Source organism: Anabrus simplex, chromosome 2 (assembly GCF_040414725.1).
Source record: "Anabrus simplex isolate iqAnaSimp1 chromosome 2, ASM4041472v1, whole genome shotgun sequence".
In the NCBI taxonomy this organism is placed as follows: Eukaryota; Metazoa; Arthropoda; class Insecta; order Orthoptera; family Tettigoniidae; genus Anabrus; species Anabrus simplex.
Window position 1 is genome coordinate 1213177481 of NC_090266.1, and position 20976 is coordinate 1213198456.

Here is a 20976-nt window from a genome sequence, read left to right on the forward strand (position 1 = left end):
TACATCAAAGCTGCCAATAATATTAAAATTAGTAATGATGATGATGATGATGATGATGATGATGATAAGTTCTTCAATGTGCTGGAAGCATAAAGCACAGTTGTCATATTTAAACACCTTTAACTGTCACGCACAATAGTCGAGATTGGGAACAGATGGGCAACAACAAACTGCCAGTGCCCCTACATCCAATCACTGAAGTGAAATGGTTAATTAAAATTGCATGATATGACAAGGAAGTTGTACAGCAACACTCAATGTCATTAACTTGCAGCTGTTTCTACAGGAAAATTTTTCAGGGCTGTCAATCTCGCCTTAAAAAGAAACAGAAAGCCCCCATAGCACTGCAGCTCTTATGGCAAGTGCTACTCAGCCCAAAGACCTGCAGATTATGAAGTGATGCACGGTCAGCACAACAACTTGGTGTTCTAGACTGGAGCCTCAATCTCACCCTCAGATAGCTTCTCAATTCTTCCCATGTGGGCTGAGTGGACCTGAACTGGTCAAGAATCAAATACAGCATCCCCAGGTAAAAGGCAGAATGCTGGGCTGGTTCAGTGCCATCTTTTGGCTGAATGTAAAACAGTATCAGTCACACTGTACACTTCAAAACATTCTACCCTATCAATAACATTATTGTCATAAGTTTTAAGCCCACCCACCACACTTACCTAACTATTGTCTAGCTTTTTAGGATTCTTTGAAGGAATTCAAATCGCATGTTCTTCTCAGTCAAAGCCTCGTCATAGGTTATAAATTTCATTGTCGGTTCCGTATTGAACTGAGATCATAAATATAATTAGTTATTAAATATTTTATTCTACCTATTCAATACTATACATTATTTGCAATGCTTATGCTTATATCATAACGCGTTGCTAGGTATTAGTTTCAACCTCAATTTAGGTCATCAGCCTAAAATAATTAAAAACTTTTCTATCGAATGTCTTGGAACATTACCCTCTTATGAAGTAATAAAAACTAATAGAGTAACCTATATGTACATTGTGATATCATTCATTATAAAATGTGATTGAATACATGAATGAGATTAAAATAGATCGTGATGCCAATGATTCAATGAAAATGTCTACATTTAAAGTACAAAATATTGTCTATGAATCTGTAAATTCAAATGTCATTTTACGTCAATTTTACGATAATATTAGGATATTACATAGAGTACTGCGTAACGGTAAAAGCATAGACATTTCATTGCATTCTGATTACAATGTCCAGGTTGTTCTCGTGAGTTCTATGGAACAGAGCGTTAACATCCCTTTCTGCATGTTGATAAAGGTTGATTTACATCAGAATAATGTACTTTTACACAAACAATAAATGAACATATTTGCTTTATAATAAAGGCACTGCATATAAAATTTAAAATAATATTTTTTTAAATAACACTGTTCTCTATTTGAACTCAATTGTCTATTTCTTGTCACTGATCTCGAAATTCCCTAAATTATTTACACTCATGAACTCACTAATTTTGTTATTGTACAACGGCAGTTTTTATTTTGAGCACAGTAAGTTCAATTTCAGCATTTATCATCATTATCTAAAGGCTTTGCCTTGTCGCTGCAACCATTGATTTCTTCTCTCTGTGATCCTTTTCATCTCTCCATAACCTTGGCATCCCATCACGTCAACTACCTCTTCAATGATCTTCTTCCGTGGTTTCTCCTCTGCCTTTCTTTCCCATCACCTTGCCTTCGAACAAGTTCTTTATGAAGTCATTATGCCGGAGAATGTGACCAAAAACTGACGCTTTTCTCCTTTTTATCATTGTTATTAAATGTCTCTGGGTGTTTATTTCTCTAAGCACTGCTTCATTAGTTTACTTCTCAATCCAGCTCAGCATTTATGAACCTTATTAAAACATCCAATGCACATGAATGGTTTGTTTGGGCATTCCTCAGAGTACAATGTCACTTGCTTTGTTTTCTTGTCAACATCTTTCGAAGTGCCACATTCTCACTGAGCTTTATAGCAAACCACGCATCGTCTTCATACTTTTCTGGCTGGTCCTTCCATCTTTGAGAGCGTGTGCACGTCTCCTCCCAGGACTGATGACAGGTTCTGTCTGTGGTCCAACTGCGACCTTCTCTCTAAATTGCAGTAGTGGCATTTTTTTCGCAGACGTCATGGTGTGAAGTATCCAAGCATTAACCAAGACCATTCCAATGATAAGTTCTAGGGCTACATTCCTGTACCATTTTAAACCTTTCCGTAGACCTGAATAATAGGAAGACATTTGATCACTGAAATCGACTCCCTTTTTAGCTCCATTGTAATCAAGAACAGAGAGAGGCTTCCTGACAGGTTCACTGTCTCATTTCCTTCCAGAGTCTACCAGACAGTCACTATGGCTCCGCAGTATTGAAAGCATTAGAACAGGTCGCTTGTCAAACCACTTGATAACTCGAGTGCCGTGCTGACACATCTTAGCCACCACCTCTCCCTTCTTCATTTTCCGTTTCACTATCATTGGTAGTCCACGTCTATTGCTACGAAGGGTCCCACACACAAATGTTTCATTCCTCAGAAGTTGTTCTGCCAGAGGCACACTGGTGTAGAAATTATCAGCATAGAGGATATGTCCTTCACTTAAGAATCCTCTTAGAAGCTCCGTTAGAACAGAATGAGCATGACCTACTCCACTTTCACTCTCACTGGATTTTCCTGCACAGATCTCCGTTCTAACAGTGTAGCCTTCTTTCGTACAGAGTTCATACACCTTAACTCCATATTTGTGAGTTTTGTTAGGAAAATACATTCTGAAAACTAAACAGCCCCTCCAAGGAACCATAGTTTCATCTATAAACATTTCGTTCCCCACTGTCAAGGCATTCTCAAAATTTTGATTTAATTTATCAAGGAGGGGTTGGATTCGATAAAGACGATCACCTGGTTGTTGATTAGCTTCGTTGTCTGCGAAGTGCCAGAAACTCAAGAGAAGAAGGAAACGATACGGTGGCATTGCCCATCTAATAAGTCGCACATCATATAAGTCAGACCAGTATGAGTTAATAGTTGATGAGGAACAAGACCCATACACATGATAATTCCTAGAAACTGTTTCATTCCCTCAACATTAGTTTCCTTTTATTTCAAACTTCTGGACTTGCTTTTCTCATTATGACTGTTTAAATTGATTGGCATACCTGCTGGTTTCCTGAACCATCATTTCTAATAGGCTGTCATCCATGAAGTGAGAGTATATATCAATGGGCTGTCCCTCTTCTAACAGTAACTGAACTTTTGCTTTCCCAGGAAAAACAGTGAAGCCTAAATCATTCCTGGTTATATCACACCAACTGCAGTCTGATTTAACTGATTGTGTTTTAATGTGTTCACTGTCATTTTCACTGAGGCTATCATGTACATCTGTGTTGGTTCCAGAGGACACTGGTGAAGATAATGAAACTGACAATGAAAAATTGGGATCCTCAATATTACTAAATTGGATATCTTCATCTCCTAAAAGATCCTCAATATCCGACTCCTCTAATGGTTTCTCTAATCGAAATCTCCTGGCTCGTTATGAAGAGTCCGAACAGGTACACTCTTTGGGTAGCGGGAAGTCTGCTAATCTACGTTTCATCTGAAACAATTCACGCACATTCCTTAGCTTTCCATGCTTATAGTTGAGAATAAGATGATGAAATCTGTATATTAAATAACATTCTTACCGTGATGCTGCACAGAAAAAATGCCCAATTGTATATCGTGTAGTTGCCTCACACGATGACAAGGGTATTCACAAGCTATCACAATAGATTTCAGCAGGCCTACAGCACGATAATACTCGATCAACAATGTATAGCCCCTACTGTCCACCGCAGTTGAGCGGGACGTCCAGTAAAAATGCGAGGCATTGGTGACTCATGGTGCAAGACAGTTGTTAAACGTACAAATATGCCATAGAACAACATAGATACCACATGTGACTCGCTTTCGTACTGTTACCCAATGTTATCACCGTAGCGACATAGGAATAAAATGTGTATTTTTGTCCAGCACCACATTTTTGTGCTGTACAAGTCACATGTGACTCGCAAAGTAGGGAACGTGTTAAGGTTAAAAGCTTCTCCAAAGTTTGTCTAGACAGCAAGGATCTGAACTATGTTTTTGTCTTTGTGACTGCTAAGAATCCTTTCAAATGTGAAATTTATAAAATAGCAAGCATTACCTTAGAGTGTCCACCATTAGCTGATTTCATCTGACCTACCAATGTCCACTGAACATCAATTCTTCCTTTTGCCAGGTCTGTTTCTTCGAGCTGAAAGTTACAGAAATGGGAGTGCAGAATATCAGTTTCTTTATCTAAAGGTTCCATTTCACTAGTCGGAATGTTCAGAAACTTGTTAATGATAACGCTAGAAAATGATGTCTTACTTATAGCAGAAATATTTGCAACTTCTGCATTAATTAAAACTTCATCTTTGAATGGAAATTTGTGTAACATGTAATCACACAATGAAGAGAAACACTTTCTAGCAGACTTAAAGAATATCCACTTTTCCTCAGATTTCAAAGTGTTCAACAGCATATCCAAACATCCTTTTGATTAGCTCGAGTATGATAATCTACATCACGGAGAGAGGAGGAGCTCATAATAATGTGTGGTTCACAAACCTTGCAATCACATTCTTCAATAGTTCTTCCAAAATTGACTTCAGTAAGTGGATGGGCGGCATAATTGACTGAAGAGCTACGTTTGGATTCTCAAGGATATCCATAAAACTTGAGAGAAAAATGCAAAAAGATTTAAATTTGATGAAAGGAACATGAATAGTCTTTCTTCACGTAACAAAGCATGGCTCGTAGTGTCATCAGTAGTTTCATTTGGGGGGGGCATGAAACTGATGACTGGGTTTTCCTTTTAACTGAGGAGTGTGGTGAAATGTTATGACAATACTTAACCTTTTCAGACTAACAAGACATGCCTGCACTTTGAGTGTGCTTAGGAATTTTGTAAGTCTTCGAAGTTCCCATCTGAGAATCCTTACTCACAATTTCGCTCCTGAATAAAGTAACCAAAGGGTCCACTGCAGCAAAATCCCATATAAACACCTTCTTAGTGATAACCATCAAGGAGGCACATGCTTCAGAATTTTCCTGATCTCTGTGCTGTGTAAAGTCTGAAATTCTCTGAACTTTTCTTTCCTCTTTGCACTCCTTTGCAGATAATAAAATATTTCAATTATACTTTCATCTACATTTACAGGCAGGCACGCTGCCATCTTCTCTGCAGCAAGATTAATTAGGTGACAAGAGCAACCTACGATGATTGTTACTATTTTCTCGCTTCAAACATCCTGCGACACTATTCTTTTAATCCTACCATTACTGGAGCATTTTCAGCACCAAGAGCTAGGCAGTTCTTTTATGGAATGCAGAATTCCTGAAAAGTTGAGAGCAAAAGATTGGCAATGTTAGCTCCAGTAGGATCCCCTTCTAAATTAGGCACAGAGTAGACAACTCTGAATTTCATTGAGTTCAGAACTAAAAAATGTTTCAAGTTGCTTTTATTGCCACCATCAGTAGCAACAGAAAATGCATTCACCTGCAAATGTGATACAATTTTCGCCCTTTCTTCCATGCATATTTCTGTAATGATAGCCGCTGTTTTCGTTCAGGTACACCCATATCATTTAGCAATTTCTGAATCAGGAAACATTTTGCGAAACGAAGGCCCCACGTGGTCGGCACAATTCTACGGTAAATGACGTAAATAAAGCCTCGGCATTCATCACAGAATTTACATCTGGTGTTTGCCTTGAAAAGTTCAGTTTCTGGTTTCTTTCTACACAGTGGACACTCATTATTTTTTGTTTGCACATGTCTGAGTATATCGCACTTCCTGCTGCGTGCAACTGAAAAATCACACCTACATACAGTACAGAATGTGAACATTGATCCCTTCCTGGATTCACTGAAACGTGGAAACTATTCCCTATAAGCACTTTTAAATACTGCATCATATTTCTCTTTTGAAATTTTGGCCAAAACAAATATTAAGACATACAACCAAGAAGCTCTACTACGTGACGTAACACGAGCACTTATGCAGGTATTGCCCCAGATAGACGTTTATAGCATGCTACTTCTAAGGTTAAGTTACTCGCTTACGACTTCGACTTCCTATTATGAAACTATTTGAGTATTTGACTGTATTATAGACCAAAGAGAAGCACACGGATGGCCACCGTGCCCCGTACTGCCATCCGGTTGTTATTATTAGAACTACTGTCCAGGTCTATGGCTGAATTGTTAGTGTGCTGGCCTTTGGTCACAGGGGTCCCGGGATCGATTCCTGGCAGGGTCGGGAATTTTAACCATAATTGGTTAATTTCGCTGGCATGGGGGCTGGGTGAATATCAAATCAAATCAAAACAAATCAAATCAAATCAAATCAAATCAAATCAAATCAAAATCTTTGCAAATGAGGTGTCTACCTCGGTGGCAAATCGTATACTAAAATACATTTGTCAAGCACTAAATTTTAAATTAACAAGAGAAGAAAATTTTCCAACAATACAATATTATACAATTTACGCTAACAATTTTTTCTATTAAACACACAGCTCACCCTTAATAAATTTATACTGTTTACAAAATTCTACTTGTAATATATCCTGTACTTACAAACACAGTCAACTCATATACAGTATGTGGAATTACAACTGGTATAAGATCAAAATTTACATTGCATTTATTTACTTATTTTTTACCCATTTTGGAACCTAAGTAGCATAACGACCAGCTGCATCTTAACCAAGAGCCCCTTTTGCCACCACTTTTTAGAGTTCCTGAAGGGCCTTCACAGCTACCATAGCGGTCCCAGGGCCCTTGAAGTTCCCACTGTACTTCACCCCTACAGGCAGTCCCCTACTTTGGCTGTCCAAACTCCTTAGACCAGGGGATGGAATTAATTTATTCACACACACTTTTTTTTTTTTACAATAACTTGCACTGGTCAAATGCCATGCTGTTTATTCTCTTTTTGATTATCTGTACAGATTTTGGAAAAGGATCAAACATTACCCCTGGTAAACTGTTCCACTCCTTCACGCCCTTTCCAATGAAAATTTACCCCAATCGCTTCTGCTAAAATTCCTTCCAATTTTATACTTGTGGTCAGTCCTGCCGATATAATTATTTTCCAACTGAAGCCTCTCATGGATTTCTCCCCATGCTTCTTCTCCTGTATAGGCTCTATGTATGTATGTTGGGTATTCAGCCCAAAGGCTGGTTTGATCCTCTGCAGCTCTGCCAACAGCTGTCATAAATAGCCTAGGCGTCATTGAAGAGGCATACTAGGGAAATGAGGAGTGAGTTAGTTTCCCGTTGCTTTCCTCACAGAGCCAGCCGTTGCTGTTACATATCAGTGTGCCAAGCCCACTGAAATGCATGCACCAACCAACCCTATGAGCGATAGTTTCACACCATTCATAACAGGGACTGGCTGCATAAGGAATGGTATTACTAGCATCACTCATACCTCAGTCACTTTCATATTGTTGAAGCCAAGGATGAGACTGAGACAGGTCAATGAAAGTAACAAATTTGATATAGCCCATACCAGAAGACATAGTGCACTGTAAACACTACATCTCGCCAGCAAAGGCATATAGGCTCTATATAATCATATAAGTCTAGTTTTCTCCCTTCTCCTACTTAAAGTTTCCCACCCAAGTTCCTTTAACATTTCTGATACACTACTCTTTCTCCTGAAATCCCCTGTTACAAATCTTGCTGCTTTCCTCTGCACATTATCTATTTCTTTTATTAGGTATTCTTGGTGAGGATCCCAAACACTGTTTGCATATTCCAATAAAGGAAGATCCATACTTACGTAACTTTTCTCTTTTAATTCTTTGTTGCATTCTTTAAGTAGCCTTATTATGACATGTAAACGAACAATCTGTATGATTTCCCAACAATGTCATCCACACGACCCTTCCAGTGCAAATTACTTTCAAATCTCACACCTAAGTATTTGCACTTGCCATCTTTTGGGATAACTACCTCATCCAAAGTATATTCAAATTCAGTTTTAAAACTCCTGTCTGTAAAAGTTGTAACAGTTAATTTGCCTCCATTAACCTTCATATTATTTTCTTCAACCCATTGTTGGATACTCTCAACGTCTCTTTGTAATTCTGAACAATCCTCAATGTTATTTATTTCCCTATAAACAATTATGTCATCTGCATACAATCTTATTTTTGATGTTATATTATTCCCTAAATCATTTGCGTATATTAAGAAAAGTAATGGACCGATTATACTACCCTGTGCAATTCCCTTCCAAACTTTCTCTTCCTGCAATACATTATTTCCTACTTTGACTTTCTGAACCCTTGAATTTAGAAATGTTCTTATCCAATGTGTAACCCTTAAGTCCAATCCTATTCCCTCCAATTTCTTTAATAATATTCCATGTTCCACTCTATCAAAGGCTTTGGAAAGATCTATGGCTATGCAATCTAACTGGCCTCCTGAATCCAACTGATTTGATATGTCCTGCTGAAATCCCACCAGTTGTGCCTCACAAGAAAATTTCTTTCTAAATCCATACTGGCTTGTCATGAACCAATTTTTATCATCACATATGCCTCTGATGTACTTCGCTATTAAACTCTCCAGTATTTTACAAACTATACTGGTCAGGCTGATTGGTCTGTAGTTCTCCAGTTTCCTTTTATCACCCTTTCCTTTATAAATTGGTATTATTATAGATTCTTTCCATTCCTTTGGTATTACACTATTATTTATGACATAGTCAAAGAGAAATTTTAAATAAGGCACTATGTACCACCCCATTGTCTTTAATACCTCCCCGGTAATATTATCATTTCCTGCTACTTTTCCTTGCTGAAGCAGTTGGATTTCTCTGAAAATATCTTCATTTGTGAATGAGAAGCTTCTTTTTTCCCAATGTGTCTCTCCCTCTCTATCTTCTGTTTTGGTTTCCAACTCCTAACAATCTTCTACTGAATCTCTGAATTCCCTACTAAATAGATTTGCTTTCTCAGTATCTGTTAAATAGTATTCACCCCTTTCTCCCACCATTGTAGGAATTTGGATTCCTTTCCCTTTTTGATTCCTGATATTCAAATACAGCTTTTTCCATTTCCCTTTGTGGTCATTACCCTCTTGAAGTATGCCATTCATATAATTCTCTTTTGCTTCCTTTTTCACTCTATTCAGTTCCCTCATTAGCTGTTTTCTAGTTTCCCTACTCTCCCAACCCTCTTTGATTTTCCTGTTTACTATTCTACATTTTCTTTTTAATTTTCTTATTTCCCTTATATAATAAACAGGGTCTGAGGTCATTTTACCCTTCTTAACAGGTACAAATCTCTTCTCTCCTTCCCAAATGTTTCCTTTAAATTTAACACAAAGTGTATCCACATTACTCCCTTCACTTAACCAGCAACTGAACTGTGATTTCAGGTAAGTCCCAAATTTATCCACTTTAGTTTTTCCGTACAATTTCTTGTCTAGTGTGACCCTCTTATTAAGCCATTTTGGTACCAATCTTACATCCATTATTACAGCCTTATGGTCACCTATTCCTTCAATTACCTCAGTTTTATCTACAATTTCCCCCCAGGGTTTAACCAAGAATACATTTAGTAAGTTATTGAGAAGAGTCGGTTCTTGTACTACTTGCGTATATCCTCCCTCCCAAATTAACTTATTTGCCAGTTTCTGTTCATGGGCTTCACTTGCAGCTCCATTTCATTCAACTTCAGGCAAGTTTAGATCTCCCCCGATTATTACATATCATTATTATTGTTTTTATGAGTATAATCTATTATTTTCTCAAATATTTTGATGTCTCTTTCCTCTCTTCCAGGCCTATATGTTCCTATAATTCCCACCTCTTTCATATTATCACAAACTAATTTTATCCCTAATATTTCATCCCTTTCATCGGTAAACCATTCATGCGAACAATAAGTTTCCTTCACCAGAATAAACACACCTCCCCCTTTCCATTTTATCTTCTCGGTCTCTACGATAGACTGTATACCCATTTGGAAATACTTCTCTAACTTCATCATCATTTCATCCTCATGACGACACGCAGGTCGCCTACGGGAGTCAAAACAAAAACACCTGCATCTGGCGAGCCTAACTTGTCCTAGGACACTCCCGGCACTAAAAGCCATACGCCATTTCATTTTTTATTACTACTACTATCGACCGGCCATACTCAGCCATATATCGACAGAATGAGGAAACGCGTGAAACTGCTCTGAATATCAGGCATTTGGTCCCGGCGATCGGGAGATCGGGAAGAACGATGAAAAATCGGGAGTCTCCTGCTTAAATTGGGAGAGTTGGCACATCTGTATGGGAGTAGAATTGGACTGGGAACTACACACTGCACCTTATGCTCTAATTTAGCTTTTATTTTGTATTATTAACCTGTTCAATTTTTTTTCTTCAAATTTTTATTCTTGTTGGGCTAATTTTCATAATATACACTACCGTATATATTTCTTTTCTAATTCAGTAAAGTTACACTAATAAGGAATGTACAGAGCTCGATAGCTGCAGTCGCTTAAGTGCGGCCAGTAGCCAGTATTTGGGAGATAGTGGGTTCTAACCCCACTGTCGGCAGCCCTGAACAGGGTTTTCCGTGGTTTCCCATTTTCACACCAGCAAATGCTGGGGCTGTACCTTAATTAAGGCCATGGACGCTTCCTTCCCACTCCTAGCCCTTTCCTGTCCATTGTCGCCATAACACCTATCTGTATCGGTGTGACGTAAAGCAACTTGCAAAATTTTAAAAAAAATAAAAAAAGGAATGTTCACAAAATGCTGGACAGATATCGCAATAAGAGACAAACACTCTTCATCTTCCTTATTACAGTATTCTTTAGGAAGGTACCATTCTCAACTTGATAAAGAATACTGTAATATTAAAATGGCAGCAAACTGTGTATACAATACCATTCATAAAACAAAGACACAGTCCTAATCATAGTTTGACAGACTGTTGAAGTCTATTAGTGCAGACATTCGTGACCGACGTGAACGGACAAGCTTTGAAGTTCTATGTTGAGTTGATATTTCAAGAATGGGCGCCCACAAGCCCGTGACAGTTCATCTAAACAAGGGTGACCAAACAGTATGTACTTAAAATGTCAACATGGCGTAATATCGAGGAAAACATCAAGGATCGTCAGACTGAATATCAGAACTATAAACTGATTATGGATAAGCACATCAGCATCTATGATAGAATCAAAGCTCACCAACAGCTCCCTCTGGTCTAGGGGTAGCAAGCCTGCCTTTTACCAGGAGGCCCCGGGTTCACTTCCCAGCCAGGTCAAGGATTTTTACCTGAATCTGATGGCTGGATTGAGGTCCACTCAGCATAAGTGAGAACAATGGAGGAGCTATCAGACAGTGAGATAGCGGCCCCGGTCTAGAAACCAAGAATAATGCCTGAGAGGATTCGTCGTACCGACCACATCACCTGATAATCCGGAGGCATTCGCAATGAGTAGCAGTTGCTTGGAAGGCCATTGGAGATGCAGTACCGTGGAGTTTGTCTTTTATGTTTTAAGCTCCCCTTAGGAATCAGTGGATTAGAGGCAGTGCTGGCATCTGGTGCCCAAGATTGTGAGTTCAAAACCGATGGAGGTAGTTGGATTTTAGAAGGGCAGAATGAAGTCCACTTGGTATTCAGCTTTGTACAATGTTGGCAAGAAAAAGACACCTGGTGCTTACAAGACAAAATTAATTATAAACTCAGTCAAGGGAGCCTAAAGAGCATCAAATCAAAATGGCTGCATTATTATTATTATTATTATTATTATTATTATTATTATTCTACCACTTTTTCCATAAGTCACGGGTGCAAACTGCATCACACGTGGATTTGGCCCTGTTTTATGGGCCGGACGCCCTTCCTGATGCTACCCCAAATGGAGGGATATAATCATTATTGCATGTTTCTGGGCTGGTTGGTACTGTGGTGTGCTGCTTGAATATGAAGAGCAGTGTGTTGGGACAGACACAAACACCCAGTCCCCAAACCAGAATAATTAAACAGAAGCGATTAAAATCCCCAATCCGGCTGGGAATCGAAACTGGACCCTCTGAACTGATAGGTAGTAATTTGGTGGTGGTGGTGGTTATTGTTATTATATTATTATTATTATTATTATTATTATTATTATTATTATTATTATTATTATTATTGTCGTCTCACCAATGTTTGAAGTAGCAAACTTGCACCAGGTGGAATGATTGTTTGTGCTATGCATTTACTCGGAATTGGATACATATTTTGTTGATGGTGTGAAAAACGAAACAAGAGGCAGGTAGTACAGCGTTTCAGCAATGGGAGAGAGACAATTATATTGCCCACTTAAGCCAGATTTGGAACACGTAATATAAAAGTTTGGAAGTCAGTTCAGGTAATACTGCTGATGGAGGTTGTAGAATTAAGTACTGTAATATGGGTAATTACCACAATGGGCAGCTGAAATTACCACAATAAACACAATCTACAACAAGACTGTTCCTCGCATGTTTTTCACAGACATCCCCTACAGTCAGATTACCACTAATATTATTTACAACTTACCAAACCTCAATATTTAGCAAAATATACAAAGAACAGAAACAGAGTGCATTGTTACAACAGTTGCAATGATTAATCTGCTTGACAAAATAGCGTACATTTCCCAATTACTACTGTGTCGTCTTAAACCATCTTTTATTTTCTGTAAACAATGTCATTTTTCTTTTTGCAATGTCTAAGAATACAGCGGTACGAGACCCTCTCAGTCCGGTTCTCTTCATCCGAACTAATATTCTGTATTTTGCTAACATGTATTTGTTTGTCAAGTAGTATTTAATAATAAACAATAGCTTCTAAAGACTGAAGACACTCCCACTGATACAATTCAATTAATTATCGGAGAGGACTATTTGTTTGCTAACTATCTGAATCACCCACAGCATTCAGTGTTTCATCACCAGTGTTCAGAAATGCATGCAAATGCAAGTTTTTAATATCTTAACTGAAGAATTACATGTTTCATGGTAAATTAAGAATTTGTGCATTTGTGCACATTTTGATGTTAAGAGTCATCACACTCTACTGGCTGAGGAAGAGCATATTCAAGGCTTACTGCAATGAGATAAGTTTTGTTTTTCTATCTGGTTTTTAAGCTGATTACCCATTCAGGACTTTCTACGGGTGTACAGGAACAGTGTGATGGCATATTTTCTTGTGGTGAATACAGTTTCCAATATTTCTGGACGTGACTATGTAGCTTTCTGAAATACTTTAGGCTTGATGCTGCCAGCAAATGAGTAGATGCAGCCAGTGGAAAAAACAGCAATGACGTCAAGAAAATTGGAGTCACCCTTGCAAAGAAAAATGGACTTAGGAAGGTAAGGGAAACTATCTAAGTCCCTTAATTTTTTTATGGTGATTTGGACATCAACTTTAGCTTATTGCCCGATTTGATTTGTTGTTGAAAGGACATTTTCTATACATAAGAATATTTTTTCAGACAGGAGGAATAAGCTGGACATTTTATACTGTGCAGCTGCACATATATTTTGGAATTTTTAGTGCATATAATTCTCAACACTAGTGATTATTTGCAGCATCCCTACAAGTAACTAAACCATCAAGAGCATGGAAATTTGACTGTTCAAGGAAAGGCACAGAGTACAATACGATAGGGAATGAATTTTCAGAAGGGTGGACGAAAAGGCAATTAGGATGAAACTTAAACCACCATTTAATTTTGTTTCTGTTTACAGTTGTTGGAAGCAACCACTCCACTTTAAGATAATGTGAAAGTGAAACTGACAATATACTTTACAAGTTGTAACAATTCAATGCCAATTCCTAATACAAAATATTTTATAACTGTTAGGCTCTTCAGTATGCCAAAACTAAATGTATAAACTACCTGAAAGTATAACAGAGCTTAATTAAGATAGAATAACATGTTTAATTCTTGAAAGAACATAATCAGATTCACACTCAAATATTTAGAAATGTATAAACATTTACGTTTATTTTTGTTTAAATACTTAGGAACTTGAAATCTGGAACTAATCTCAATGAAGTCCTTTTTTCTCTCCACTCTAGCATAGAATGTGAGGTGTTGAAAAACCATTGCTGTGTCATTGGTGCAAGTCCAACTGGCTTGCCAGTCCATTGACCTTCCACAACACCACGCCCTTGCCCTTACCCTTGCTAGGTCAATGACATAGGTATTTTATGATTAGTGTTTCCATAATTGGTGTGACCTCATTCCTGATTCATCGCTATACATGATGCTTATCAGCTGATCTTGTTACTCAAAAACCATACTACTGTTCCAGTCATCAATATCTTCCACTAAATTTCAAGGAGATATTAATTTATATTTAAAGCAACTACTTTTTCTTCTCTGGTGAATTAACGTCACACTACTTCAGGTGGACCCTTCGGTGACGATGGGAAAGGGTTATAAATGAGAAAGAAGGGGCCATTACCTTACTTAAGGTGCCTGGTGTGTCAACCAACTTCATGAGGTTCAATCCCACCCTAAGAGCCAAGTCACTCAGTATTCCTCCTCCCCTCTCATTCACTTTGAAGAAACATTTTCCTACAATATGTATACTTTCGTTATCTCTCATCCATTTGAGCTTCTGAAAAACAATGTAAAGAGACTTGATAAGGACAATGGTGCATTATTGTGAAGATAAGGTAGGCAGAATATGGATGTGAATGCTTTATGGGTACTGGTTTAAAGCACAATGTAATGCTGTATTCCACATTTCTTAAGTTCCAATGTGATTTTCTTCTGAATTTCACGAATAAAATAAAACACTTTGCTATCAAGGAAATATGCAAAGCAAGTCCAAACTGAATTGCCCATAAGCAGTATTGATGCCACCAGATAAAAAAGAACAGTATCAAGAAAGTGAGCCAAACACTATTGTTTTGTTAGTAAAAACACAAGATCAACTTGTTAAAGCAAATTTTCTACTTTCACACCCTTACCAATAAATAAAGAGTCCAATCATCATCTTCAAGTTTTTCCCTGTGTTTCTCACATGACCCCACCACCAAAGTTGTTCAAATGCACTGTTTAATTTAACATTTACATATCTAACCTCTTAAATATGAAAACCCTGTAGCCAATGTTTCCATCTGTTTGTACCAGCAATAATTCTCGTGTCTTTGATGTCTGTTACCACCAGATATCACGAGTCCGCCAGGTTTTTGCTCCCAAACAGCAAAGTAGGCCTGAAAATAAAGTGATGTAAGGATAATACAGTACCTGAATTCACGTCCTTTAACTTTCCTCTCATTGCTGATTCAATTTCTCTCACTTTACAGCCATGCTAGGAGAATACACATCCTAATTACTAGAAATGATCCATCTTGCTAAATGCAAAATTTCTTACTTGTCATTCATTCGACTGAAACCTCTGGCGACTGCACTTATATTCAAGTTCCAACATATTGGATTGCATGTTTTTATTTTCTGCCATGTTCAAAACTAACAAATATAGATTTTCGGAGACGATAGGTTATAAAAGATCGAGGACTGGGAGGACAGACATTATAACTTTAATTATGTCACAGCCCTAGTATTTGCCTGGCGTGAAAATGTGAAACCAAGGGAAACAAGCATAATGTAATGCTAAGTCACATGCTACATGTCACTATTATTGTCTTCCTTCCTCACGCAACTGAACAATATGTAATGTTTTTCTGCCTTCTTTTGTTCTTTTCATTAAGTTATTGAATTATGACTTATGTATAACTCTACAATGAGCCATCTAAATGGATCTATTTTACAGTAAAAGGGTGTAAACTTAGTTGAACCGATTATGAATAAATAGGGCAATACGAATGTAGAATCTTGAAACCGCCAGTGTTACTTGATGTTATTTTATATGAAGGCTATTTTTTAAGTAAAGTCTGCTTGTCAACAGAAACAAAAGCAACAATGATATTGCAAAAACTTTTCTGTATGTCCTTCTTACACATTAAGCTAATTTTCTACATAGTTGCCATGTTTGTTTAAACATTTATCATAGCCTTCCACCAATTTTTGTATACCCTCATCATAGAACTCTGCCGCCTATGACTGAAGCCAACTTCTTCGTCTGTGTCATACTGCTGACCAGAGAGAAACTGCTTTAGGTAACAGAACAGATGAATGGTGGGTGGTCCATTTGCACCAATCCTTAAGATCAGTTTAGTCTTGAGTTTGAGCAACAGAATGAGGTAATGCAATGTCATACAGCAACAAATCTCCAGATGACAATCACATGCAATACGCAGCTGAGTTTATTGTTGTCCCTTGTGGCATGAAGTCGACTTACACGACACCATGTCTGTCCATTAACACAGTGGCCATAATCTTGCATGTTGACATTGTCTGTTTGGGTTTAACATTGGCTGGAGATGATGACATGTGCCGCCATTCCATTGATTGCTGCTTTGATTTGGGAGTCAAATGTGAAAACCATGTTTCGTCTCCTGTAACAACGTGGTCCAAGCTTTGATCTTCATAATCACTGTATTAGAACAAAAAAGGTCAAAGCACAAAAGGCATTCTCCTGTTCGTATTCTCCTCAGTACGCAGTTCGGAACCCATTGAGCGCACAGTTTTCTGAACAGCAAGGTATCAGAAACCATTTTTATACCACTGGCCTTAAAAATTGTGGAAATTCCAGTGACAAACTGGAAATCATGAAACCCCCAGTATTCACGGATTTTTGCGTCTACTGTGGGCACCAAATCAACTGAGATTGCAGAAGGTCGGCCCGATCGTAGTTCATCATGGACATCGTCCCACCCATTCTTGAACAATCTCACCCAATTTCCAACTTGCTGTCACTCATTGCATTCGGGTCATACAACGCACATATCTGGCGATGAATGTCCGCAGGGGACACATTGCTTGCTGTAAAAAATCGAATCATAGATCTTATTTCACACTCGGCGGGACACTCAATTATCTAAAATATTATAACTGCCCACACCGAACCATACACAATGGTGTCACAACTCCAACTCCTGTCGACTAATGCCCAAGTCATGCCGGGAGACAGCATGCATGCACATTTCGACAGCACTTTACAAAGCTTCTTAGTCTGTCAAACACACAAGTTCAAAATATAATATACACTGCCTTACACAAAAAAAATTCAAGCTCCCAGAAGAAATGGTTGAATGTCAATGTAATTTCACTACATGTACACATTACCGGCAGGTGTGTAAATGATCAGAGTTGCACTTCTCCGTGACAGGTAGAATGGCCACCAGAGTGCTTTAGTGTTGTTTGTGTTTAGTGTTGTTACCTAGCATAGTAGGGTATATAAGGGGTGTGTACAGCATCAGATGTTGTGTGATCACTGTGAAGGACACGGAGATTCCACGTACTCATGTGAGACAGTCTTATCAGTAACTGAGATAGTTTGAAAGTGGCCTAATTGTGGGCCTCCATTTGGCCAGCTGGTCGAAGCATGCAATATCTAGATTTGTGGGGTATTCGGATGTGACAGTGGCCCAATGTTGGACTGCATGGGAATGTGAGGGCAGGCATACTCATTATCAAGGTTCCAGTCAAGCATGTCTGACCACTATAACGAAGGATCACCATACCGTGCACCAAGCACATCGTAAACCCTTCACATCTGCGCCAGCCATCCGAGAAGAAGAAATAGACTCCCTGCAATATTCTGTGTCATCGCGCACCATTGGTCGGAGACTAGCAGCAGCCGGACTAGGGAATTGCCTCCCATGCATAGGCTGCCATTAACACCACAACAAATACAGGTGCATTTGGAGGGGTGTCGTGACCAGCAAGCATGGACTGCTGACGAATGGCATTGCATTGTGTTCAGCGATGAATCACAGTTCTCGTTGGCTGAGTGGTCAGTGTAGTGCCCTTACGTTCAGAGGGTCCCGGGTTCAATTCAATTCAATTCCCGGCTGGGTCAGGGATTTTAACCTTCATTGGTTAATTACAATGGCCCGGGGGTTGGGTGTTTGTGCTGTCCCCAACATCCCTGCAACTCACACACCACACACAACACTATCCTCCACCACAATAACACACAGTTACCTATACATGGCAGATGCCGCCCACCCTCACGGAGGGTCTGCCTTACAAGGGCTGCACTCGGCTAGAAATAGCCACACAAAATGATTATTACCACCCTGGACAGCCACCGCCTGCGAGTATGAAGGCGACCTAGGGATAGATCACATTCTTCCAATGTTTTGAAGAGGCACAGCAGTGTTACTCCTGGCATTATGGTGTGGTGAATGATCGAGTATGACTTCAGGTCATGGCTGGTAGTGATTGAGGGAACTATTGACGGCACAGCGGTATGCCATGGACATCCTGTGTCCTCATGTGTTACCTGTCATGCGACAGTATTGTGGTGACATTTTTCAAAGGACAATGCTCGTCCATACATGGCACATATGTCTATGAATGGTCTGTGTGATGTGGACATACTCCCGTGGCCAGGAAGATCCCCAGATCTGTCCCCGATAGAACATGTGGGACCAGCTCGGACGTCAACTCCGTCCCAGTGCCAGTATTATCCAGGATATCAAGGACCAGTTCAACAGTTGGGGGCCAGCTTGCCTCAGGGGAGGATATAATGGCTTTATGACACTCTTCCCAACTGAATCAGTAAATGCATGCAGGCCAAAGGAGATGCAACATCATACTGATAACTAGGCTTCTACTGCCAAGTTCTTTGCAAATCTGACTATTTTGTAATCACTGAAATAACACCTCCTGGATGCTGCTGCTGCTGATGATGATGCTTGTGGTTCAAAGGGACCTAACATCGAGGACATTGGCCCCTAATGGTACGAAATGAGACAAAATGTGATGACAATTTCAAAATCTAGAATCCTCCACTGACCAGATTCGAAAACGTGAGGGCAAAGAACGAATGGATGGATATGAAGTTAAAACAATCAGTGGATCCAACTCACAATGCCCCACACTCCCAGAAACTAGTGTTAAATAATAGTATTACTGACCAAGGGATTGCGTCTAAGGCACAATACTGAATCGATGATGCTTGTAGTTGAAACGGGTCCAAAATCCAGGCCATCAGCCCCTCACAATGGTACTTATCACTAGGAAAATAGAACCTAACTATTTGTCATGTTGCGGTGCTAATCAAAAGAAGCATAGACTCGTGATATTCCACACACATTATGGTACTACTCACAGGTAATGAAATTCACACATATAACACAGACCTATGGTGTTTCGCACACTGCGGCGCTATTTACAGGCAACGCAAACCTATCCTGGCAATGCAAACTTATGGCGTTCCTCACGTAAGTGGACTAACCACAGTGGACCCGCACTATCCTGTGGTGTTCCTCACATAGTGAGTACTAAGCATAGGCAGGGCAGAACCATGGTGTCGCTAATCCCATGGTGTTGCACATATAGGGGCACGAATCACAGGTACTGTAGAAGCCGCCAACGTACTCTATTGCTACTAATCAAAATCCTATTTGGTACCTAACATAGTGGTACTACGCACAAATAAAAGTGACCCATGGTGTTCCCCGCATGGTGGTACTAATAACAAGTAGTTTCATGGTTCTAATCAAATCATCCCTTGGTCGCCCCTTTTAATCGCCTCTTACGACAGACAGAGGATACCGTGAGTGTATTCTTCGTCTGCGACCCCCACCCACAGGGGGTTGTGTGTTTGGTCCGCGAAAGGTATTTTATTTCCCTCAATCCGCCAGCAAGCTGGTTTGGACCCCCCTATCTGCCACCAGGGACGCGCCACGTGGGAGTATCATCTCTCCTCCTGCTACGCCAGCGTAGGAGGTTCGTGGCCTCCTGGGTGCCTCAATTCTTTTGTCAGTTAGCGTATAACAATATAACATGCCTGTAAAACACACACATATTAAATGAAGAATAACATGCAGTCAGTAAACACGGGAAGGTCAAGCGGGCCACGTAACATTATGAATCAGACGGTTCAACTTCACTAGCAACTCACATAATGTTAGTATCTGACTTAACACAATAATTGAGAGTTGACAGTGTACAGATAAATTTGAACTGCATCAAGGGGCAATGAGGAAGTTACAACAAAAAGACCTCCAGCACAAAAACTTTTATAACTGTCATCACCCCATATTTTCATATCATCATGATTTTTAATTAAAATTTTTTTTTTAACATGCGTCTAATGTTTTAGATTATTATCATCATTATTATTATTATTATTACATATTTTACTGAGGATGACACTATGTTTGGGATGAAACTTGTCTAGATGTATATTATGTATTGATTAGGAGGATGATTAAACACAATTTCTAAAAAGTTCAACCGTCAATACAGATCAAATGTGAGATTTATAGTCTGTAACGGAAACTGCGTTGTCAGGCTATAGCTAGAAATGCTGGTTTTCCAATTGAGCACAATCGTTGGTGGAGACATGGCTTTTCATAAACTAATTACCCTTCAAACATCGTCCCCAAAGATCGCGTACGACCTTCTGTAGTATACATCGCCATCTCTTCACTGGTACGAATGTTGACATCAGATTGTGAGAATTCCTGTAATTCTTTCGACGCCTTGAAACCTCTTATGACTCATGACTACTTGACTTGCTGTCAAATATGATAATGTGTGGCATGGACGCATGGCACGGTGCAGTGTGAATGAAAGAGAAATAACTAAGTTTTAATAAATCAGACTATGACAGCACCACACCAGTTGAACTGAGAAAAGCGAGAGTGGATGCGTAATATAGGGAATGGGAGGCATAGTGCGCATGACCAAATAATGAACGACAAAACATGCCAAAGTATATGCCCTCTTTCTCATGAACTAATCGTCTCATTACATTAACCTGGGTTATGTGCCAAATGAAAATTCAAACTATTGTTCCCGGTTCTTCCGCTCA

General features: G+C 39.2%; 1 protein-coding gene across 3 annotated transcripts in view; it reads right to left on the minus strand.

Annotated features, from left to right (window-relative positions):
- The window catches only part of LRR (Leucine-rich repeat), an 808120-nt gene that overhangs the window by 514476 nt on the left and 272668 nt on the right, over positions 1 to 20976 (minus strand). The gene's annotated exons all lie outside the window — the stretch shown is intronic.